The sequence below is a fragment of the Sphaerodactylus townsendi genome, linkage group LG05 (genome assembly GCF_021028975.2).
Source record: "Sphaerodactylus townsendi isolate TG3544 linkage group LG05, MPM_Stown_v2.3, whole genome shotgun sequence".
Lineage (NCBI taxonomy): Eukaryota > Metazoa > Chordata > Lepidosauria > Squamata > Sphaerodactylidae > Sphaerodactylus > Sphaerodactylus townsendi.
The window spans coordinates 92,028,810-92,055,478 of record NC_059429.1 but is presented as its reverse complement, the minus strand read 5'-3'; the positions used below and the strand labels follow the sequence as shown (position 1 = coordinate 92,055,478).

The 26,669-nt window shown below is 40.0% G+C and overlaps 1 protein-coding gene across 2 annotated transcripts in view; it reads right to left on the bottom strand.

Moving 5' to 3' along the window:
• RAP1A (RAP1A, member of RAS oncogene family) overlaps positions 1 to 25,338 on the bottom strand; it is a 101,547-nt gene extending 76,209 nt beyond the window's left edge. For both annotated transcript variants that reach the window (XM_048497372.1, XM_048497374.1), the window contains exon 1: positions 25,171 to 25,338. The gene's annotated coding sequence lies outside the window, so the exon portion shown is untranslated. The remainder of the gene's footprint in view (positions 1 to 25,170) is intronic.
• Positions 25,339 to 26,669: the final 1,331 nt, after the last annotated feature.

Sequence of the window (26,669 nt, the reverse complement as noted above, 5' to 3'; positions counted from 1 at the left end):
AGAAGATCAAGAACAAAGAAAAGATCTGGCTGTGATTAACAACTGGAACTCTGAAAAAGGAAAGCGGATCACTCATTTTAACTGCTCAAGAGCATGCGATTTGGACAAATATGATCAAGGCCAGAATAGAAAATGCTCAGATGATGCAAGTGAAGATTGTGCTAGAAAGCCAACAAGACAGTAGATCATGTACTCAGCTTCTGCAAAAAGATTGCCCAGACTGAGCACAAACAGAGGCTCAATTCAGTGGCCAAGATGATCCACTGGAATTTATACAAGAATTACATCATTAGGACAGCTAAAAACTGGTGAGAACATCATCCAGGGAAAGTCACAGAAAATGAGGAGGTCTTGTGGGACTTTCAAATCGAAATGGACAAAATGTTGGCACATAACACATCAGACATTACTGTGATCAAGGCCAAGAAAGTGACCACTGTTGACACAGCAATACCTGGTGACAGCAGGGTTGGTGAACAAGAATATGAGAAGGTCACTAAATACCACAATCTGAAAATCGAGATTCAGCGACTATGACTCAAACCAGCTGAGGTTGTCTCAGTGGTAATCAGCATCCTGGGCGCCATTCCAAAAACACTGGGGGGGGGGGCACTTGAAACATCTTCAAATTGACAAAATCAACATCTGTCAGATTCAGAAGGTTGCCCTGCTGGGATTCGCATAAATATTATGCCAATATATTACAACGTCCTTGGCCTCTGGGTGAGGCTTGAATTGCAATGAAAGGCCAACAACCAACGAAAGAACTAGCAGCTGTGATATTAAACAAAATATAATCATCATCATAATCTGTCTAGGAATAAATGGAAACCATTATGACATATTGGCTCAAGGATCTGATATCCTCCCTCCACCCTCAAAATTTTCTGTAGACTCATGATTCAGTTTCGAGACCAGTTTATTCTTTTACATATCACCTTATTTGCCTATGAAAGTCTGAACACACAAGGACACCTTGACTGAAATACTAAATATAGAGGAAAGTAAACACCTTTGCATTTAATTATCGCCATGCTATGGGGACACCACTAGACACAGACACACAAAGGTAGATCTGGCTCACCAAAAAAAAAGCAAAGGAAAAGGTAGTTTGCATTTCATTTCCACCAAAGGCCATAAACATCAAACCTGAAAACACTAGGAAAGACATACTATAGGTACCCCCAGAGTCCACCCCCACCACAGATCTATATGCTGAAGTGAAGCAGAGCAGGCATATTACCCAAACCATCAACACCTTCCATGCACATATACAGTGTCATGAAAACAAAGAAGAAGAACAGTGCTAGAAGACTAACTGAATGGTCAATACCACTTTGCCATGGAATTGTCCCATTTTCCAAAGCAGGATGCAACACCAATAGCAAGTATAGGCCCAAGACAGAAAGGAGGCCCCACTCCAATCTCTCAATCTCCACTGGTCATTCATCAAGGTCACCTATTGGCAAAGGGATTTGTTCCACTAGTCCTAGAAAAGGTACAGGAAAAAATCTGGTATTCTAAAAATTATGGGATGCAGCCTTATACAGTTTTGTGAAGCATGCTAACCAGACAGAAGATGAGTCCACTGAGACAGGCCCTGACCGTGGCCAGGAGACCATTTCCCCTCATGCTAATAATATATGCAGATCACATTGAACGATGCATTTCCAGCTCCAGCATTCGAGGTTGAGCTAACTGATTATTCCCAAGAAAGATTTTTCATGAGGAGGAAAGGCATGCCTTAACTCTCAGCTATTTGAAGTTAAAAATGAAAAAAAGGAAAATCCTTTTTGGCTAGTACAGTCTGTAGTGTTCCAATTCTATTTTTGAATGTCCTTTAAACCTTTGTTCAACAAACACTAAGGAACAGAGGGCTGAACTCAAGGTTTTCATTTCACCTTTTTTCACAGAGGGCTTATCGAGTCAGAAACTATCCCTATCATATCAACAAATGTAAAAATACTTAAATAATTCACACTTGACCTGTGAAGCCACCCAAGTGGTTTGACACATGCTTTCAAAAGCTTCCACCCTTCTATACAAGCGGAGCCTTCTCCACCCAAGCAACCACCAAATTTCCCATTCACTTCTCACTGGAAGCCAGCAAGCCACACTCTAGGTAAAGTTCAGTATTATCTAACACAGAAAGATTGAAAACACTAGGCAAAAAACAAATAGAAACTTGAGCGCATATTCATTCATTCAGTAATTGGATTCTGGATTCATAAAAGGTCACTGGAAATGTTTCTAGACGTTCTCTTTAAGGTTTATCATACAAAAGATGTTAAAACAGATTCTATCACAACAAAACTTTGTTTTAAAAAGCAAGATATTAATTATGTCAAATACTGTGGTAAATTCACAGTAAAATGGTACGATGGTAAAAACAAAAGCATTAGATAACTGCAAACACAATGGCAAAGGCATATACAATTCAGGGAGGTCCAACAAAATTCTGTGAGTATTCATGAGATCTGACAAGATCAAGCAAGCCAAATTACTTCTTGATCATTTGTCAAGTCCTCCACTCATTTTCAAAGGGTTTTCAACAGGAAACCCTTGAAGCTAATGGAAGTCAGTACCTCAGTTTTCTTTTCACTTTTTGATGATGTCTTAAGATCATATTTAAACCCATTATGACAATGCATCAACAACATTCTACAAGTATTAAAAACTGCATGTTTTGAAGCATGGCTAACTTCCTGTTTGAACGACTGCTAGACAACTAAAATTCTAAACACTAAAAATCTTTAGATAGCTTAAGCAACAAGCAATACAATCAGTAAATTTAGCATAAAAGTTCTTACCAGATTAATAGTACAGTCATGATTTATTTCACAAATGTCAAACAAAATTAACTTTTTGTTGTGGATTTTCCGGGCTGTGAAAGCCGTGAAAGCCTTTGACAATACAAAATTAACTTTTTTCTCCATATATAAAATATCTGTCCTAAAAACTATTAAAGGAGTACAGTAAACTTCCATATGGCTACTAATTAAGAATGTGTGATGTGCCACTTCTTTTGTGCCCTAGAACAGTCATATTTCTAATCCTGACGTATCATCCAGCATACTACCCTTGAGGCACCAGGCAAAAATATTTCTTTTTGCCCCAGGCTACATCTGCTTTATAAATATCTTTTTAGTCTGCTGAATGTTACCTTATGTTGTTTGTGGGTCTGTTGTTGGTAATGCTTATGCTGTCATTGAGTTTTTAAATAAATTTATTGTTTGTGAGCCACCTGGAGCAGGTGTCCGAAAAGATGGAATAATTTCCCAAATAAATTAAAATCTGAACATTAACTGCCAGATGGACTGTGCTATTTAAAGAATATATATTCCAAAGTATCGAAGGGGAAAGTTCAAAGCAAGCACAAATGTGGCCTTTTAAGAAATAACAAGTTTTGAATATTTCAAATTATTCTTTATTTCACTCATAAACAATTGGGGGGGGAGGAGGGAGAGAATCCAAGAGCAGAAATTATATACCCAGCCTATAGTATCCTCATAGTAGACAATATAGCTAGCTACCCAAATATCCACAGCCTGTTGGTCACCTACCCGTAGCTGTATGTTTTGCTTGAAGCTACAAGGCTCACATTTGTTTCTGCTTGCCATCAGAACTTCAAACCATCCCCACAAACAGCAACAGGAAACCAATATGTTCCATCAAGTTCTTGGTCTGTAGACAGCTTGAGTCAGCAGTCTCCCAACTGGGAGATTTTTTTTTTTTACTTGACACACCCAAATTAGACACAATCAGTCATACAAAGCAAAAAAGGAAGTTCAAATATTCTAAACAGTTCCACAGACTACCAATCCTTGCCCAAAGACACACGTGTGCCATAGAGATATAAGAAACACCCTCCAGGAAACTATTTGCCACCTTAAAGCAAAAGTCCCTAAAGTACATGAAAGTACATTCTCAGTCCCTAAAGTACATGAAAATTTTCTAAATAAACAAAAACCAGATAGGTAGAGTGGCTATTGAGGGTATAAAAGTTGCAGCAAAAGCTTGACTATAATTTCTGCAAAAAATATCTAGAAAGGTGGAAGTTCATGTACAGCACTGATGGATGACAATGTCTATATCATGCAAATAACTTCCTTTATTCCACGTATTTGATGGTAGGGGGTGGGGTGAAAAACCAAGATATTCAGCATTTTCTGTGCAGAAATCCCTTACAAGGCAAATATGCAGTTGCTCGCAATATTCACGGCCTTAAGTGTAGCAAACCAAGAACCCAGAGAGAAGTTTGTGACTTATAAACCAAGATTGCTTAATACTACTCAAGTAGCATTTTTAAAAATACCAGCATACCTTCTGCCCATGGAAACACAATACTTCTCCACACACTCTTAAATCAGGTCTCAAAGGTTGGTCCTCTGCCTTCTTACTCTTCTGCAATCCTCAGTTGAATGTGATTTTCAGAGGATGTCAGAGCAGAGTTAGACTAGTTTTGTCATTTACAAGGACTAAAGGCTGTGTGGGAAAGAACTGCCTTAGTATCTCCATATCTCTTTGATATAGCTAATATCAAAATCCTATACATGCCAGGGCACAGGAGGGAAAGAAAAGACAGAGAAATAATGTGTAGTGAGGGGTGCTTCCCTCCCACTTCTAAGACAGACTTTGAAAAGCTGGGATGCATCTACATAAAATGTGCCCAGGGCAAGCACTGAAGATGAAACCCACCCACTCCCAAAATCTGAGAGGTCTTTCCTATCTTAGAAGACCAGCTTTCCAGTGGCCAGGTCTACCCACTCCTTTCAATCACAATTACACTCGCTCTCCAGGGGGCTGCTCTACCCGCCAATAAGAATAACTGGTAGACTTGGCTTCTGCAGTGGACAGATCTACCCATTACTTCTTAATGGCAGATAGACCAGCCCTCAAAGAGGCAGTGGCTTCCTGTTTGGGGTGGGAGGTGAAGAAACAAGGTGAGGAGGGGCACAGGACGAGGCAGCAGGCAGACAATGCAATATTCCTCCAGCCTTGTTCCTGCCCCTTCAGCTTTCTTTCTTCCCAACCTCTCTCTAGATTTATGGTAAGGGAGAAGACAGGTAGCTACAAACGCAGCTGTCACTTGCAACAATGGGGGGGGGCTTTGCCTGTGTCCCTGCAGGAGTGTCTGGAGCTCAAGCCCCCCCCCCCCCAGTTACATGTCTTCCTGGAAGTTCTCCCCCCAAAAAAACTGCAGAGGCCCAAAATCGGGACTTACCAACTCTTTCACAGAGGATTTATAACATTTCCAAACTTTCTAAAAGCTTTGGAATTTTCTAAAGCTTTCTTATTTAATGGACAATATGACTTTGGCAGTTTACCTTAAAACCTCTTAAGAAAATGAATCTGGCTCCCATCTTAACGAAAAACAGATAGAAAGAAAGATGAAGGAGATATGCTGAGCAGGTTTTTAATGAGTTGCCCTTGTAAAAGATCAAGACTTTTTTAGACTCAGGAAAGCTCACCACTAGAAAACAGGATTGTTTAAAAATGAAATCTCTTGAGATCCTGACCCAGAAGATAAAGATGATGAAATGAACTAATATATGGAGGAATAAATACTGTTGAGAGAAACAATTTAGGGGAAGCTGATATTTAACCACGTTTAGCATTGTCCGACCAGTTCTCTTTGAGAAGACTCTTACAAAGCCTTGCAATGTATATGCCCATCACCAAACACAATTCCAAACACTGGTGATTTAAACCACTAGTATCATCTATATACAATACTATAGAATGCCCCCATATATTTTATACACACACAGAGAGGCTTTCCCATTGATCATACAGTTCAAAGAAGCATTCAAGTTACAAGTTCCTCTACACCTCCTTAGAAGAGTGTCCTATAAAGCTGGAATAGCAGCCAAAAGTAAGCACACCTATGCTGTGGCCTAATGGATAGATCAAAAAGAAGATTCAACCAGGAACAGGATTTAAGGGGGTAAACAGGCTTACAATAAGGGTATAGGTAAAAACCATTAAGAAAAAAATAAAGCCAACTATACTCATACTAGTATATTTTTATGATATGTTTGGGGATAGATTGTAGTAGCAGTAGGACTGGTGGTGTTTTCCACATTTATAATTGATATCTAGTACACTAGTCCTAATCATTATTGTTGTATTGATATGTTTCACAGATCTCAGATACATATTTAAAGAGACCTTTGTGCATGATGTCCATCAGCCAACTCAATATTAGGTTTGATTTTTATTTACTGTTTGCCACTTCTTAAGGGCATGTGAGAGAAATCTAGGACGTTATCTTCAGACTGGATGAACAGTATAAAACAAATTCCCTCCATTGGATTTCAGAAACCATGGCAAATGGGGGGAAAGGACTGCATAAAATCCCATTTTGCCCCCCAAATTAGGTAAGGCACCCCTCTTAAGATGCACAGGCTTCCTTTTGTGCTATATCTCATTAACTTCAGGTGGCAAAATATAACCTTCCAATCTTTGCTCCTAAACCTCAAAGTAGTCCCAATCATCTGTTATGACAATCTACATTATGAACACAACTTTCAGCTTTTTTGAAACCTCTGTGCAATAAAATTTTATCAACCAAAGCAGACTGCTGCTCGGAATTCTTCCTCCCTCCTCCACTGCCCCCCAAAACCACCCCAGTTAATATAAGTGAAGCAAAGAATGGAATAACTGTTTCATAGTCTGCCACCCCCAATGGAGACAATCCAAGATGCCCTGGTCTCCTGATGTACAAGAATAATATACCCTAAGATACAAGGTACAAGAATAATATACTCTAACATATTTTAGCCTTAGAATACTCCAAATAAAGCATCTAGTATGATATTAAATATTGTTTTCTTGATCAAAAAATGAACTTAAAACACTCCTGGGAGGGAGCTGCCCAATTTCCTAAATACTCTGGGAACATATTAATAAGGTTTCTTTGAATTTCTAACATCTCTCTCAGTTCTTTTGACGACAAATAAAGACTCAAGTTCACAGGATAATAAGCAAAGTTCTTAAATGTCCTTCTATAAACACAATTCATAGACAACACAATCATAAATCCAGGAAGGGCCATCTGCCCACCTCTGGGACACTATCCACCCACTATTCCGTTACCACAAATACAAAACTGACAAACCGTCCTCCTCAAGAAAAATGAGTATGATTCCTCTCCTTGCCAAAATTAGCCCTCTGAATCCCTTTTCTCCTACCCACGCTTGGCTTTTGCTTTCCCCATTCATGACCAGTTTGTCTTACAACCTGCCAGGCTTTTCCTTTTGCACCCTGACTAAGGACTCCCTCCTTTCTATCCTAAGTTTTGATCCTGTGTATTCTGCTAAACTCTGTCACCCCAGTTTGAGCAACCGCTCCCCTATCCCCTCTCTGGGTTAGTTGCTCTGGACGAACCAAATGGGATGAATACAATTTGAGTGAACAGTATATTTACCGGTAGCATAATACTAAAAGGAATACAAGCTCACATTAGGATTGTGCAAAATATAGTTTTATTGGTCTTCTTTTTTGCACACCCCTTTTTTAAAAAAAACTGTATCTTAGTTGAGGTAGCAAAGCTACTTGCTGCTTAAGTGCTTTTCTCCCTCCCATTCTTTCTCTATTTGCAATTTATTCTGCCAAACTAAGAGCTGGGTATCACACAGTTCCCCTTTTACTCCTAGGCTTGTCTTTTGGGTTTTTCAGTCCTTCAATTCTTAACCATGCCTTTATAATTCTGATCCATTCTCATCTTATTCAATGGTATTATTTACTCTACAATATATTTACATAAGGAATACATATATGTGTAGATGTTAAGCAACCTGATTTAACATAAATGGTTACTTTATTCAAAGTTTTAGTTATATACCATCAAAAAAGATGAGCTACCAAGTGACTGGAATGTAGGAAATTTTACAGCAATCCAAAATGTGTCCCTTATGTACTGCTTGTTAGAATGGGAAGATAAGTGCAAGTTAACACATCTGTGTCCATCACTTTATTACTAACATCAAGTAATGATTTCCACATGCAACAGTCAGAATAGATCCAGATTTATGAGGAACTTTACATACCATCTCTTACCATGAGAGCATAATACTTTGAGACAGAACACACATTCTGCTACAAGTCAGATTAATGTGACAATAAATTGCTGTATTCAGGCAACATCCATGCTCATGTGAATCAGACCTTAGTTACACTAGTATAGGAGGGGAAAAAACCTTACCTTTGCCCAACTAGATCATGTCCCATGCTAAAAATATTGGATACACTGGATAAAAGTGATGGCAGAAAAGTACAATTTGAGTTGTCATTAATGTCTTTTGATCCTGCAGAAACACTACTGATTCTTAGGGTGGAAACAGAAACCTATCTACCACGTGACCGCTGCTATTTCATTCTTATCAGTTATAATGCCACTGTTCGAGAATCCTCACTTTAATCAACTACTCTCCAAAATTCCAGATCTACATGAAGAGAAACCTGGGAACCACCACTTATTTCCACTCCTACTGAAAGCTGATTTAATAATTACAGGATAACAGCCACTTCTACTTCACCACCTTCCACAAAAATCAGCAAACAGGAAATATTCCTATGTAGGATTAATGAAACTTCTAGTTGGCCTAGTTTTGCTATCAGACATTGCAAAGCCACCACGGTTTGTTCTTCTCTACCACTATCAATACACATTCCTAAAGACTCCATTCTCACATTTCACATGGTCCAGTCTCTCACATGAATGAAACTTACACAATGCCTTCAGATCCAAAGTTTAGCAAAAGGTCTACACCTTTTGTGTTGGGTTATTCTATTCCTGAAACTCTGACATGTTACAAGCCAATGCTTTCCACTCCTGGAGTGATCTTTGTCAAGTAGCTGGGAGTTTTTTTATTGCGCAGTTTAAAAAATACCGAAACAAGCTTCCCCCTTGACAGAGTTGCAAAAACACATTAGGCCCTCTTCCTAGAGACCTGCCTGATGGAACATTAATACAGCTAAAAAATCAGATCCAAATTAAGAACTATTTTGAGCTGCAGTGGAAGAATCTCATGCCTCCAACCTTCTCATTAAATTTCTCATTAAATTCCCAATATGTAAACCACACAGGTTTCATACTAATGAACTAGTTTCAGCATCTGAGTAGGCATAATCTGCCAGAACAATACAGAAGATTAGACATACCAATGTAATAAACAATCCAGCATATGATTTATGGACACTTCAGGGAACCCACTTTTCTCTGAAGGTTACAATCACATAGCAAAGAAATGTTTTCAACTCACAGAACTCTACTAGTCTTGATCTGCCATAATGTTGTTAAGCAGAAAGAAATTCTAAGCTGTGACTACGTAGGCCTCCAATTCCCCATTACATCAGCAAGTTATACATATTAGACTCATTTTTTCCTATGCATATCATTTTCAGAAGCATGAAACTTGGGTAACACACACCTTGGATAATATAGGGTTGCATATACAAATTATTAGCTTCAAGACAATATTGACACGGTGAGATAATAATGCTTGAAACCTCAATGAGGCACCTGGCTAAAGATGTCATCTTGTCACACGCTTCAAGAAGAATACTTGAAATTAGCATATTAACACAGCTGTGATAACACACAAAGTACCGAGTGAAAATATATTGAGCTGAGATGTCTGCAAAGTGAATTAAAAACCTGCTTATTAAGAAATGCCAAGGGGCCAATGGCGAAGGAATACAGCATGCAATCTGTGCATTCAGACACCATATCTATGAACACAGTTGAAATTCCCAGATAATTTTGTGAAGTTAATCCAATTTAGATACCATTTATCTCAATCCTCCAAGTCAACAGAGGATAGAGTGATGCAAAGGCCAATCACAGAACCTCTGCTTTCCAATGGTGATACATTATCAAAACAATGACAAGGGGACAATGCGAGTCCCTTAAAAAGTGTAGGAAAAGCAAATAAAGGCCTTTGCTTCTGTTTCCTAATTTAAAATTTAAAACCTCAAAGCAACTGATAACATCTCAATAACAAGATACCACAGTATCTTGGGCCACAGTGATGTACTCTTCCTTTGTATAGGCAACATCAATTTTTATGTCAACAGACTGGTCCAAATTGGTGCAAAACAGGAACCATACACCAGACTTCATGTAAAAACTGAAAGTAATTGGGAATAATTCCCATGAAGCGAAAAAACTGAAAGCATAATTAGAAGTTTAAAGAACCACTTAAATGTTAGATGATTTTTTTAAAATATATTTTTATTAAGGTTTCAATTTTAATAACATTAGATGAGTCTAATATCAGACTCCATTCAGCTTTTAAAACAATCAATAATTGCATATTGTAAACAAACCACATACATGCTTTATACGATGGCTTATTTACAGTTGCATCAGGATAATAAAATTAAAACTTACAATCTTATAGCAAAAACCTTGCTATTTTTCTTTCTTTTATTTAGTTTCACCCCCCATAACTTAACCCGTATGTAGTTCCCTACTGACTAAATCAATTCTTATGTATAAACTCTTATTGCTTTGAGTAGGTTACTTTCCACTCAAGGTTTTGCTTAAGCTAATAATCGTTTTTTTTAACTCTTTAACTACATTTATCAATTAAAATAATCCAGGTATGGTTTCCAGACAGTTTCGTGTTTCTCAGGATTTTCTTTTAGTTTCCATGTTAGCCGATCCAGTTCCATGGTTTCCACTAGTTTGTTCTCCCATTGTTGTAGAGTCGGTACTTCTTTGTCTTTCCAATGTTTCGCAATTTGGATTCTTGCTGTTGTAGTCATATAAAGGAAGAGGGTTTCGTTTTGTTTAATTATTTTGTCTTCAGTCAATCCCAACAAGAGAATTTCTGGTTCAAATTGAACTTTTGTTTTTAATATTTTATTCATTACCGCTACAATTTTCTCCCAATAAATTTTTATCTTCTCACAAGACCACCACATGTGGATAAATGTTCCTCTGTCTTTTCTGCATCTCCAGCATTTATCATCCGTTTTTTTGTCTATTTTGGCTAAACGACATGGTGTTAAATACCATCTGTTGAATAATTTGACAAAATTTTCTTTCATATTCATAGACAGAGTAAATTTGTTATTCTTTTTCCAAATTTTGTCCCAATCAGATAGTGAAATATTTTTTCCTATATCTCTGGCCCAACTTATCATCTCCTTCTTTACCACTTCTTGTTCTGTTCTCATTTCCAGAAGTAACTTATATATTTTACTTATCTTTTTTTTACTTGTGGTTGTTATTATAATGTCTAATTCATTGGGTTTGTTTTAGAACCCAAACTCTTTCAGATCTTTTCTGAATGATTCCGTTAGCTGTTGGTATGTAAACCATTGGCATGGTTTACCCTTATTCAAGATCTCTTCTATTTTTTAGTTCGTAACCTACTGCTGTTTTTCTTACAATTTCCGAATAAATGGGCCAATTCCAGTCTTCGTTAAATTCTTGTATTTTTAAGGCTTCTGCTCTTGATAGCCACCCAGGAATGTTATTGTACAGTAATCTTTTATATTTTGTCCATATTTTGTATATAGGGAATCTAATTTTGTGATTTTGGAATATTTTTCTTTGTTTTTTATTTTCGTCGTTGGCCCATATATAATCATGCCAACCTCTTGGTAGGTCGTATCCCTCCAGCTGTAACATTTTACGATTTTTTACAGTTATCCACTCTATTGCCCATACCAGTATATTTGTTTCGTAATAGAGTTGCAAATCTGGAACCCTTAGTCCTCCCCTCTCTCTTTCATCTATCATGGTAGTGTATTTTATTCTCGCTCTTTTGCCTTGCCATATAAATTTAGTGATTATTTGTTTCCATTTTTCTAATGTTTTGGATGTAATCATAACTGGGATATTTTGAAATAAGTACATCAGTTTGGGGATAATGTTCTGTTTTATAACTGCTATCCTTCCCAGAAAGGATAATGTTAAGTTCTTCCATCTTTCCAAGTCTTTATTAATATTTTCCCATATTTTGTTGTAATTATTTTCAAATAGTGTATAGTTTTTCTCTCCTATCATAATCCCTAAGTATTTAACCTTCTTTTCCACTTGGAACCCTGAAATTTTTTGTAGTTCTTCTTTTTCCTTCGATGTTAAGTTTTTTGCTATTATTTTAGTTTTTTCTTCATTGATTTTTAGTCCTGAAACTTTTCCAAATTCCTTCAATTTATTTATTATTTCCTCAATATTGTTTAGTGGGTCTTCTATAAACAGAACTATATCGTCGGCAAAGGACTTGTATTTGTAGCTGTAATTTTTAACTTTTATACCGTTCCATTCCTTATCTTGATTAATTTTTTTCCCTAAGATTTCTAGATAGATTATAAACAGTAGGGGAGATAGGGGGCACCCTTGCCTGGTTCCTTTGTTAATTTGAAACTTTGGTGTTGTATTTCCGTTAATTATAATGGATGCCTCTTGCTTTTTGTAAATAGCTTCTATTGCTTCTTTTATTTTTCCTTTAAAGCCAATTATTTCTAATGTTTGGTTCAAAAATTTCCAATTCACGTTGTTGAAAGCTTTGGTGGCATCTAAAAATACTAGGGCTGCTTTTTTTCCTGGTTTATTATCTAGATATTCGATCATATCTAGCACCGTTCTGATGTTGTCCTTCCCATTTCTACCTGTCATAAATCCTACTTGGTCTTCCCCTATAAATTTCTCTGTAAAATTTTCTTTTAATCTATTAGCCAGTATTTTAGTAAAAATTTTATAGTCGTTATTAAGAAGTGATATGGGTCTGTAGTCTTTGGCTTCCAATATTTTTTGTTGTTTTTTTGGGATCAAGGAAATGTAGGATTCTTCCCATGAGTTTGGTATTCCTTTACCTTCAAGGACCCCGTTAAATATTTTGGCCAAATTTGGGAGTAAAGTATTTTTCATGGATTTGTAGTATTTAACGGGGATCCCGTCTGGTCCTGGGACTTTATTTATGTCCATTGAGTTTATAACCCTTTCTATTTCTTCTATCGTTATCTCTCTATTTAATTGTTCTAGTGTATCATTACTGATTGGATCGTTTTTATAATCAACCAGATATTTCTTTATTTCATCCTTTTGTGTACAGTCTTCTTTGTATAAGTTGGAATAATATTCTACAAGAGTTTTTTCTATATTTTCCTGTTCCGTAATGATCTTGTCGTCTTTTTTAATTCCTAATATAATTCTTTTTTCTTTTTCTTTTCTTAATTTCCATGCTAACCATTTACCTGGTTTATTCGCTCCCTCAAAATCTTTTTGTTTTAGGAACTTCATTTTTCTCTCCATATCATCTTGGTTTTTCTTATCCAATTCCTGTTTAGTGATTGTTATTTTCCTCAAGATTTTTTTACTATTTGGCTTCTTAGTTAATTTTAGTTCCAGATCTTTTAAGTCTTTTATTAATTCTCTTTCTTTTGCTTTGTTTTGTTTTTTAATTATCAGTTCTTGTTCAAGAAAGAGACCTCTTACATAGGCTTTGCTTGTATCCCATATGGTATTTTCATTTTGAATTGAGCCTTCATTTAATTGAAAAAACTCCTTGATATGTTTTTCCATTTTTTCAGTTAAATCCTTTTTTTGTAACATCCAATTTTTTATTGTATAGTTTCGCCTTTTAATTAGTTTTCCTTGTATGGTCCAGCAAATGGGGTTATGATCCGATAAATATCTTGGTAGGGTATTTTTTTGTGTGTGTAAGCGCTGTAAGTCGACTAGAGGCCCATACCATGTCTATTCTTGTGTGGCTGAAATATCTATTCGAATAGTAAGTATAGCCTTGGGAATTTTGACATTTTTCTCTCCAAATATCTTTTATTTTTAGGGTTTCTATCATTTCAAAAAAAGTTTTGGGCAGCAATCTACTAGTTGTTGTAGCTTTACCTTTCCTATCTAATTTGTTGTTAACAATTCCATTAAAATCCCCCATTATAATTATATTTTCATTCATATATTGAGATGTTATATTTTGCATTTCCTTGTAGAACTTAGATTTCCTTTCATTAGGTGCATATATTCCGATAACTAAGGTTCTCACTTCATTTAATGTTATTTCCACTGCTATATATCTGCCTCCTTTATCTTCACAAATTTGTTTGGGATTTAATTTGTTTGGGATTTGAAACAATTTTTTCAGTGCACAGTATTTTTACTTATTCAAAAAAAAAGTTTAGCAACAAATAATTATAGATTGGATCCTATATTGGCACTGCTGGATCCTCCCTGCAAGGGTCTTTACCCAAAAATAGAAGATGACAACAGAAGGAGACACATGAGTCTTCCTGGTGAGGCAGTTCCAAAGTTTTGTGCCAGGGCCCTTTCCCAGGATGCCACTGAACTTTCTGATGTCTGTTGAAAAATACTTATTGTCATGGTCTGTCCCACATGCCCTGCTGAAACCAACAGCAGCGACAACAAGGCCCACATGAGAGTGACAAGGAGGAGGAGCCGGCCAACAGTGAGGATGGGGCAAGCCCCACAGCTCTGCCAACGGAGGACTGACTTTCTGGGCCTGAGCCACAAACAGACCTGGAACTGTCAGACAGTGTTGAAGACCATGCACTTAACCAGCAAAGATCCTGAACCTGCTCTGAGGTTTCCACCAGCACCAGAACATGCAACCCCCTAGTCCAGGGGTCTGCAACTTGCGGCTCTCCAGATGTTCAGGAACTACAATTCCCATCATCCCCTGCCAGCATGGCCAATTGGCCATGCTGACAGGGGCTGATGGGAATTGAAGTTCATGAACATCTGGAGAGCCGCAGGTTGCAGACCCCTGCTCTAGTCTCTCCCCCCTCCACTGGAACAGCGGCCCTGGCAACTGAACTCGGAGTTAGTAGAGAGCAGGAGATCTGCTAGACTGGCTGCTCAGTGGCTGTAAGTCAGCCTCGGGATCTGCCAGCTACTCAACTGATTACAGTCACCTGCCCCAGCAAAGAATAAAAGAACAAAGGCTAGCAGCTGCTTCTCTGCAGAAGCAAAGTGTGTTACTGGTCTCACTGTTGCTCTGCTCCAGACCTGCTCCTGTATCTGCAACCCTCGCTTGGTTACCTTGTTTCAGACCTTGACCCTTAGACTAACCCTGACCCTTAGACTGTTTCCTGGACTACTCTTTTGGATTCTGTTTGGATTCTGCTTGCTTGTGTTTTTGACCTAGATGGTCTGACTATTCTTGGGACTATGCTTACCCTGCTTGTTGCCCTGGTCAGTCACCAGACAGACCATGACACTTTACTGTATTGAACCACTGTCCATCAAGTTATTGTCCCCTTCTTGTATTGTCAAAATAATGTTCTTTTCCTGTTCTTTTCTTAATCTATATTCCAGTCACTTCCTGGTTTGTTGGCAAATTCAAAGTTCTTATGCTTCACATATTTAGCTTTGTTTCCATCTCTCTCACTGTTAACATAAATAATGTTGTAGAAGTTTTATCAATTGCTAAATTCTTTTATCCCTTGGGTGCTTTTTCAGCACCTAGAATTGTGCCTGGAAACAGATTGAGAGCTTGCATCGATGAGCCAAGAATGGAGAGATATGGTTCCTATGACCCATTCCAGAAGGTGGGATTCAAATAATTTAACAACAGGTTCCAGTGGTGAGATTCGAATAATTTAACAACTGGTTGTTTACAAGCACCATTTTAACAACCGGTTTAACAACAGCCGAAGTGGTGCGAACCTGCTGAATCCCACCACTTCATTCCAGTCAACTTCTTGATGGAAGCATTCTGCACCATCAAAGTTTCCAAATCTTGTGAAGGGTAGCCTCACGTAGCATATACTGCAGTAATCCAACCTAAATATTAGATGTTACATAACCAGGGCATGCACCACAATGGCCAGCGTGCCATCCACAAGAGACTCCTTTTTCAAACATCACTGCAGTGAAATTTCCTAGAGCTAAAACTGAGGAATGAAGGGGAAAGGTGTCACATAATTTCAGAATAGATGCTTAAATAATGCAAGGAAGGGTCAACAAAAGGAGTAAACTTGCCTATGCAGTATTTCCTGTTTTCCTTTATGATCATTTGAAGTTCCAATAATATCAAAACAGAATTCAAATAAGGAAACATCTTCATAGTAACCTGAATAAAAGCCCCCCAGTTCAGATTCACCAGAAACGTATGATCAACAGGATTTTCATCAGCGGAGCATGATTCTCTCACCCTTCCCATCCTAATGCAGTCCAAAATACTGCTCATAGGCAACACTGACCCCCCCAAAACAGCATGAAGAGGGAGATGGGTATCTGTAACAGAAATGGGAAATTGGCAAAAGTCATTCCCTTCTGGCCTCAAAAGTCCTCCGCTGGATTTAAGTCAATAAAGGAAAATTAAAATAATGCAACTCAACAGTCTTCATTTCAACCTTCTACATAACAATATGGCCACAGATCTCATGGCTGCATGGCAAGGTTTCTTTCAGTCTGTTTGAAGTGATCATAAGATTCCTGTGGATGTGCATAATGAACAGGCACAGGCAGTGTCAGCTAACAGCGGAAACAATCATTACCGAGTTTCATGCATCACCAGGATGCCAGGCACACTAAGAAAGAAGAGATACTGGATAGACTCAGCACAAGCTACTTCCTCATAATACAGGTTGCAAGCTTACCCACTCTTAATATTCTGTGGAAAAAATACATCATGTTTTACATCAAGGAAATGAGTAAGAATGGAAAAGGTTCAACTGAATGGGCAGAAATGGACTATTGCATGCATTTGTTTCCTGGGTACAATTATTCAGCATATGACGTTGCTTCTTCCCCTTTTTTTGAAACCTTTATTGGCCTTTCACATCAGCCAACATTATACTACTTGCTTTCTTGATTATCTTCATTCCCTCCCCCTCCTCCTTAACTCCACAATCCAGTTGTCCTCCAAAGACCACACTCAGAGTTAGTCCTAAGTATTGCCAATGTGGGACAGGGCCTAGTTCTGTATCCACACTTCACATAGTAAAAACGTACAAAAATGAAACTCAACACAAATTAACACTTGCTGCTAAGGCTTCTGTTTAATGCTTGAAAACGTTTTACACACAAAATTATGTTTGCCTAGCAACCAATGTAGTGGGATGTTATGGAGATTGGTACACAGTACATATTGTGCAATAAATGGTCACTTGGAATTGTATGCGCTACTGAACACTTTTTACACTAAATGAAACATAAAATTATTGCTTTTGCTATGTTACCTAGTCACTGTAGAAAGCTGATTAAACTCTGATTTTCCGTGAAAATTTATGCAAGAGGAATCTCCCTCCCCCTGCCCAAAAGAAGAGGAAGTCATGCAGAGAAGCTCATCTCAAACATTATTATGATTTTAACCTAAATTAAAGCACTGCTATGATACTTTGACAGTCAATACAAATAGTTCTCAGCTGCTAGGGCATATCCAGATAATGTGTGTGTATGCGGGGGGGGGGGGTGTCCCTTTATCTTACAGTCACCTGCCATGCTACACAAGGGAGATGTATAGGTCTAGTTTCAATTTAGTTAGAAATTTATAGGGACTTCGGAAATCCAAAGACTTTGTTAAAGAAGTACATTTGGGCAATTTTCAAAAGAAAAAAGAAACAACAGAAACTGATGGTTTCCTGCCTATCTATTAGGCAAACAAGACTATCCATTGTGGGATAATATCAGGAGCCTATTTTGAATCCTCACATTGTTGGGGACACAATTTCATAAAACGGGAACAATTACAGAGAGTGTCCAAGCTAGTCCTTACTAGCCTGAGTGAAGGAGCAACTGACAATCTCTGACCTGCTGATGACAGCTGCATTATGGGAGCATGTGGGTCTTGCAAGACTGGCACCGGCACCTAGAACTGAATGCAGAAGCAAACTGGCAACCAATGAAATGATCTGAAACTTAGGGAATAATACCTTCTGAAGTCTCAACTTCTATCAACAGTCCATCTGCTGCACTCTCCTCCAACAGCAGCATCTGGATTTGGCTTCAACCAAGTATACACAGTACTTGTACTTTTGTTCTCCTATATAATACCAGATAAGCATAAATCTACTACTAGGTAACCTCCTTGTACACCTTCAGATATGTTTCTAAACTGATGCATAAATGTATGCCAAGATTCCCTAACACCACCAACTCTAATCTGTACTTATCAGCCATTGGTCATAATCCAGTGACTTGAATGAAGTCAGAACTGCTATCCACCTTAATACTGAAAGAAATTCAAAGCTAGAAACAGCCACCTACCTTTTTTTCCCTCTAGCACAAGCAAAAATCTATTCAGAAATACCAAAGATTTGGTTAAAATGGCCAACAAACAGAGTATTTCATCAATAAGGCCAGCTCCACAACAGATACAGAAGATAGTTGCAGTAAGTTCACTGGTGTTATACCACCTCTTCCTGAGGATAACATGCAAATTTCTTTAAACACCCATGCAAGCATGCTACAAAGCCCAGGACAAAGGTACCAGGTGTGTATGTACATACATATAGATAGATATCAATAAAGGCCAAAATTATATCATCCATTTTAGGGATGCTGCTGTGAATGCAGTAGTATTCATTACAGGAATTATGAAAACCACCTTAGGTGTACCACTACAGTGGTATGCTATGTAATCACGTAGATTCTTTCAAGCTAGGACTGCCAGATGCTCCTTGTTTTAAGAGAGAATCCTCTATTTCACATCCTCATCATTTCATAGAACCCAAGGATGTTTAGGGTCACCAATGCTAGAGGACATACCACAAATCATAGTAGTTTACAGATGATCCATCAGAGAGCTCTGAAGCATTCTTTGTTTCTGAAAATTCTGATCTGGAGATTTACTACCTCATTAGTCATCTCCCAGTGAAATCAAATTAGTGTTGGATTATCACAAGTGTGTACTATTATGTCTGACAAACACTTGTGCCTCTGGCTTATGAAAGTTTATGCCACAATAAATTCATTAGTCTTTAAAAGGTGTCACTAAACTCTTTGATGTATTTTAATCCATTCTTTATACATTTTACATGCTAGGAAGTGTCATGCTTCAGGAGTGTCATGCTTCACTTTGCTTCCAGTATAAATCCTCAGGAAATTTACCACAAATAGTAAACTTCAACCACAAAATGCATGCCATATTTCAGGTATTTTGCTGCAAGCACATGTATATATGACTTGCAAACATACCCATCACATGGGGCAACAATATGGGCCCAAGCTAAGTTTCTATAAGCACAAAACTGATCACATAAAATAAGTAATTCTGCTCCAGAATAGATTTCTAAAAGCTCAAGCCTACAAAGATTTTTTTTTGTTCACATTCTATAGCTGCTGAACTAAATTCCTCTTGATGCCAACAATGCCCTCCAATGTGTGGGAGGGGCATGAAATCTATAGCTGTTGGCACATCAGAGCACACGCTTGCTCACTGTGTGGTTTCAATTGTGAATTATTCCAATAGTCTTTATACAACTGTTTGAAAGGAGTACTGGAACACAAAACACACTGCACGAAACTCAGCTCCAAGGCCAGGATCCATGTGCAGAACATTCTTACCAGGGAGCAAGTTCCACTGAGTGGAACTTGTTTCTAAATAAACATGCTAAAGGTCCAATTCAGGGAGGGAGACGTCTGGAGGTCAAGCAGGGCTGTGCCAGTGTATTCTGGGTGGCGTAATTCCACTGAGACCAATGGAGGGCTTTCTAGCGACAGGGAGGGATTTTTTGTTTTTCACCTCCCCACACCACTAAAAAGCTCTCTGGAGGCAGCAGGGTGCCATCCATGACTGCTCCATGGCTCTGGATTGGGCTGCCCAAATAAGACAACAAATATATACATAATACAAATATATTTACAATTATTGCAGAGAATATTTACAATGATAGACTCATTTCTTGCAGCGTATACAAAGTATGGATGTTCAAAATGATATATTCATCCGGACACCTCTCTCCTCTTTTCCTGGGAGGGATTTAGTTTATGGTTAAGCACTGGCTTTCGTGGGATGCCTAGGTTAGGAAATATTCGCTGTTTTTAAATGATATTTACGATAACTATATTCTAATTATTTTATGTATACCGTTTTTATGTTGTACACCGCCCAGAGCCCTCTGGGGATGGGGCGGTATATCAAATAAAATAAAATAAATAAATAAAAAATAAAAAAATAAAATTCATTCCCAAATGTATGTGTACAAGATATATACAGTAGGCGTAAACCATACGAATTTTCATTACGCTTTTATGTTAAAGTGTGCATCAGTTTCACAATCAACCAATTATCAAAACTTGCTCAGGCAATCCAGGAGCAAATTCTACCCAAAATGTGATCATTGCGTGCCTGATTTACCCATAACATTTACTTTCTGATCACTACATGGGCCCACTACAATATCCTTAGTAACATTAACCACTTGGTTAAACCAAATGTTACAGGAGAGGAGGAATTCATGTATCACATATTTATTACATTCAGTATAGCTAAAGGAAAAAAGTTCTTTGTTCCTGCATGATCTGCATGATTGAAGCAATAAGAGCTGTTCTGCTGAAACATCAAGCTTTGATGAAAATATCCTGTATGAAAATAGAACACAGGACTTCCTGTTTCAGCTCAGCTCCACCTTACATTCTTACTAAACATGTAATATTGTTGGTTCATATAGCTAAATGTCATAATCTGTTCATTAGATGCAAGAAAGAAGGCTTGAAACTTTCAACAGGACATGCAAGCTGCAAAGTTCCCTAACACAAAATATTTCCACAGGGCAGTGACATTTATTACTTTGGAGAAGTCAAGTTTTCTATGTCTGCTGCCATGAAAACTCAGGGGCAAAATCCACTCAGCTCCTTTTTCCATATATGTCTCTTTAAAAGAAATGCAGTTGCACATAACAGTTGCATTTTTGCACGAACATCTATTCCTTCAACAATTTAAACAGGAAATATTCCAAGTAGATGTTTTACTGCATAATAGCCCAGATCCAAATAATTCTTTGCATGTAGTCAAAATGCAGAGAATTTACTGATTTCTTCTTTTAGTTGTAGATTCTTGTGCCCGGTTCAATGCTGCTCCAGCATGACCTCCACGAGTAAAAAAAATTACTTTTCATGGAGGACGCACAGCACTGTAGCAGAAATGGAAATGAAAACCCAGCTATTGGATCTTATTTTAAACCTTGTTTTGAGGTGTACAAAATCCTTCAGCACAAACCCTGCATATTTCATAACAAACATTATCACACCAATATAACAAATTGTTTAAAACAAATAGTAAAATTCTACACAATCGGAGCAATTACTAAATTCCATGTCATTTCAACATTATATATTTATCATCAATTTTATATACCACCCCTCCCCCAAAGTGCTCTGGGCGGTGCACAGCATAAGTTGAAACAACACTAATGGAGCATACAACAAACACAATCAGACATAATACAGGCTCCACTAAGCATAACATTAAAAACCCCATGAAAACTGCGTACCACACAAAAATATTGGCGTCCAGCGTTAAAATCTTCATAAAAACCCTCCCAGAAAAGGAAAGGGAGTGGGGGCCCCATAGATGTTAAGGGGCCCAGGAGGTAAAGAAGAACAGAAGAAAAACAAAAGGAGGGGGCACACATCAGCGCCCCCCCCAAAAAAGAGCCCGGTGGAACAACTTGATCTTACAGGCCCTGCGGAACTCACTGAGATTCCGCAGGGCCCGGACAGCTGGCAGTAGAGTGTTCCACCAGGTAGGGGCCAGGGCCGTAAAGGCCCTGGCCCGAGTGGAGGCCAGCTGCATCATCGAGGGGCTAAGGACCACAAACAAATTGGCCTCTGCCGAACGCAAAGGCCGTGTAGGGACAAATGGGGTAAGACGGTTCCAATTCATTCAAATTCAAATTCCACATCTGCATTTGAAACAAAAGTACTCTTAAGAAGATATTTATGTTTAAAATTTATATTTCACAATATTGCTGTTAGCAAGAGCTGCTGCCAACTAATGAAATTTTACTTAATAGTTCACACCAGTTTGTCATCCATATAGATGCTGCCCTGATTTCATATGTCTTTACTGAATATGGAAGCGTACTACATTCCTTTTAGCAAATAAACAGCTAATAACCCATGAACACCACCCCAGGGATTGCTAATGTAGCGAGACAACTATTTTGAAAGTTTTACAGTCACAGAGATAGTATAAAGTAGCTCTTTCCCAATATATGTGGGAACCTTGAGGTTTCAGAAATGAAACATGATATATACCAAGCCAATGCCAAATTTAAGTTATCTAGGATAACCTGAAGATTCACACAAATGATATTTTAATCACATAGAACTCTTTAAATACACGCAGGTTTGATGACATGGGGGAACTGGTCAGGAAAGAAGTGACATATACAGAACAGAATCACTTGCCTCGGTCACATTAAAATAGAAAGCTAGCATGAAGTGGAATCAACATGACACTCAACTCCTTTCCTTCACCCACCCCACCCCCCCACCACCACCGCCACCCTAGAGACAAATTGCTAATAGTAACAATATTTGTAAAAAGGAAATGTAAGATGCTCTTTCAAAACAGGAAGTGTTACAGACAACTGCATGAATGACAGCAGCCACCTTTCCCCTCAAAAGCCCACTCAGTGATGCCACCAAGAATAACGCACCACAAGAGTAGCATGTACTAGTAACACCTGTTTGATAATTTGATAGCTCTACCAACTTCCGCAGCCACTAGCTCCTTCAAAACTTCACGATGCATATTAAAAGCAAGTTGCCTCAAGTTGCCCACGACATGCTCGCCTTCAAGTTTCAAGTACTATGAAGAAGCAACCCTAACTCCTCTGCTGAAATAATGAGCTACCCAGAAGCCACAGAACTGGCTCTCTTTGATTCAATGTGGCTCATTTTTATTTACCCTAATCAGATCCAATGATGAACTTTCCTCATATAGTGATGCCTGGCTACTGAGGCAAGGGGGCTTTCTAGTCACTGTAGTTATAATGCAAGGACTGCAGTTCCGTGTCTAAACCAGTCAGATAAGGTCACCTCAGAAAGTACACCTACTGAACACTATTAAGGCTGTAACGAAACCAGCAACCAACATTCCTGATGTCTAGGCCCCAATGATTCCTGAATGCTGCACTTCTCTCATTGAAGAGTAAGAGGCTACAGTCATAAATGTGTTGTGGGTGGCACCTGTATCAACAGCACAAGGTATCACACATCCATGGCTGGGCCACTCTGTGTAACTCATCTATTAAAAACACAATTTTACTGAGATTCTATATATTTGACTTCTGAGGCTATGCATTCTCCACTGCAGAGTTCAAGCACAAACTTCCTACAAACTTTGAGAAGGACTGTGTCAGGATTGCCAGGAACAGTCATTATTAATGGAAACCAGTACTAGCAGAAGAAGACTTTTATCTAGACCACAGGTGTCAAACTCGTGGCCCTCCAGATGTTATGGACTACAGTGCCCATCATCCCCTGCCAGCATCACGCTGGCAGGGGATGGTGGAAACTGTAGTCCATAACATCTGGAGAGCCACGAGTTCGACACTTGTGATCTAGACAAACAACTAAAAAACAGTACCAAAGAAGCCAATGGGCATCCTTTGACTGAAATACACCCCCAGCGAAGTGACTCCCAGAGAAGGGATAAGAAGACCTACCTCTGTTTTAATCCAGAAACAGGGTGGCAGCATCAGGGTGAACCCAAAGGTAGTATGAAGAAAAACCAGGCTACCAAAAAATTTCCCTATCATCCATAACAACCCCAAACAGAGAAGTACTGGGTCTCTGGCGCCTTGTTTCTTCTTCTTATATCCTGTTGTATGGGAACTATGGAGAAATCCTGTATTTCACTTCCCCATTGCTGGCACCAGCAAGTACCAAAGCTCCAAGGGGGCGGGGGGGGGGGGGCGGGAGTGTTTCACTGCAAGGTCTAGTACTACATGCTAATGACTCCAATGTGATTGGTCATGCCTCACCACCGCATTAAAGAAACAGTAGGTCACCAACTGTGAGGGTACATGTTGGAGGCAAAAGGTTAAAGGTGTTCCACAACCAGGATGATAACCTACTAGGAGACCTCAAACAAAGGTGAGTTTCCACTGTTTAAACCCCTTTAGTAACCATACCAACTTTTAAAGAAATGCAGTTATATGTTACAAAGTTGATGCTAGCAATACAAATAACAGCCATCACATCAGCCCCAAGCACTTTAAACAGTAGCCGACTGGGATCTGAAAATTCATCTGCATGAACTCCCACTGCACCCACCAAAAAAAGGTGAAACTCCCAACACAGCAGGACCAGAGGACATGGCCAGTGGTGGGATTCAGCAGGTTAGCACCACTTCGGCAGAACCGGTTGCTAAAATGGTGCTTGTAAACAACCAGTTGTTAAATTATTTGAATACCACCACTGGAACCAGTTGTTAAATTATTTAAAGCCCACCACTGAACATAGCCATCCATTCTCCATAACTGCACACCCCAGAGGGTTATATGCAAACACCCAGGTGTTCTCTTCAGTTTGCCAGTGGTTCCCTCAACGCCTTTGGGCAGCTCTGTGTGCGTTTGCAAGATGTTTTGCTGGAACATCCTCCCTCCTTCAGTCAACTACATTTCACTGGAGAAGACCTGCTAAGCGCCTTCAAAGACAACCGTGGCGGGGAGGGGAAGAGCCATCCTGGCATCATTCTTCCACCCCCTTCTCGCCAACCCCCCCAAAATCTGGGCTCTTCATTGCTTTAACCCATTGCTCGTCACCAGCGATTGCCCATCACTGTCCCTCCAAGGAGAGGGTCAAGTCAAGATCACCACCACGCTAACCACACGCAGGCCGGCCAGCCACTTCCCCGGCCGGGCTCCAGCCTGTCATTGCCTCTCCCTCCTCCAGAGTCCCTCTCCCGGCCAGGCGTCATGACTTCTCCCCGCTCTTTCCCTTCACCCACCCGGCCTTTTGCCTGTCTTTCTCCGGGGTGGGTGGGTGGGTGGGCGGAGGGGGACACCTCCCCTTGACCTCGCCTGTTCCGGAGGAAAACTCCGCGATGCCTCCGTCCCGACCGGGCCCCGCGCCAAGGCAACGCTGCAGGGCCCCTCGGCCTGACTGCGGGAGAGGAAGGGAGGCGACCGGGCCCCGCTCTGGGCCAGTGGGCAGAGCTCAGGCCGGCCGGCCGTGAGCCACCACCCCTTCCCTTCCCTTCCCTCCGCCGCCACCGCACTCACCGAGTCGCCGCTGCTTGCCGGGGCGAGACGAGCTGGCCGCCCGCTTGCCCCCAGTTGCTTGCTTGCCTGCCTGCCTCGCTTGGGCGCCGGGCTGCCTGCTTTCGCTCGGGGCTTCGGCGGCGGCGGCGGCGGCAGGCTTGTTCGCTCCGCCCCTCTTTCCTCCCTCGGCGTGGGGCGGGGCCGCTGGGCCACTGGGGGCGGGGACAGAGACAGGCGAAGGGGCGGAGCAGCATGGCAAGCCCCTGGAACTAGGGGCCAACCGCGGGGGGGGGGGGGGCGTGTAGATGGTCTGCCAAAGTCAGCCCAGTACCCGGTTCAGGGCCAGGCCGAGTTCCCATCTCTGGAGCGGAAGGGCCTCGGCTGAAGAGGACGCTTCTGAGCCTTTGCTCTCGCCGCTTCCCGCATCGGACAGTTTCAAGTGGGGCTGCGTTTGCAGAGAAGGTGATGATCGAGGCTAGGGGTGGGAGAGCTGGCTGTCATACTTCGGCGCAAGAATGGATAGCCTTTTTTTCTTTTTGTATTGTCGAAGGCTTTTGCAGCCGGAATCAACTGGTTGTTATGGGTTTTCCGTGAGTCCCTCTGAAGATGCTAGCCATAATTGCAGGCGAAACGTTAGGAGCCAAAGCTACCGGACCACGGCCACACAGTCCGGGAGAGCCACAGTAGCAGTCTTTTTTATTTCTGCAAAATAGGAAATTTGCTCAGCAAGGAAAGGTCCAGACTCGGACTATTCTCCCTGTGCTTGTTTTCTACTTGCGGGGAATTTTTTTTTTTCAGGACACATAAACACGTCGTCCCCTTTCCTGCAAGCAAAATCTTGATACTTTTTTATCACCTCGATTTAGATGCTTCCTCCATAGTAGTATCCCAACCTTAATGCATCTTAAGGCACTTGAGTCCCTACTGGGGAGAAAGAGGAGGGGGATTAAATAAATAAAAAGGAATTAAATATCGACCGATTCCATTCATTATGAAGCTGGGAGAAACCCCTCATTTGTTTCCTCCAGCAGGAGACATCAGACTCACAAGAGTAGACAGTCATTGGGAGAACCAACCCTACTGAAATGATCCTACATTGGCTTCTTTCATGCATCCCAACTGCTCAGAAAGGACCAGAACTGCAGGAAACAGGATCTGAAAGGTGTTTGTGTGAAAACAGAAGGAGTCAGACTAGAACCAGCATAAACACCGCTTGAGTGGAACTCTGTTTTCGGGGTGGGGGTGGGGGTTGCATCATAGCCTTTTTGCATCATTTTGCAACATTATAAACTCTGCCCCCCTTTCTGGGGATTCCAAGAATTAAATTGCCAGTTCCTCAATAAAGGCTGTCTTCCAAGATACATCCTGGATTTGTGATTCTGGACTTGCATAATCATTTCAGCTGTACCAATTTCCATGGAGAAATATAACCTGTGATTAACCACTGGAGACTGTTCCTCTGGTCATGATTGGAGATATCGGATGGTAGCCTCATCACATGAAACTTCTGACACATCCAC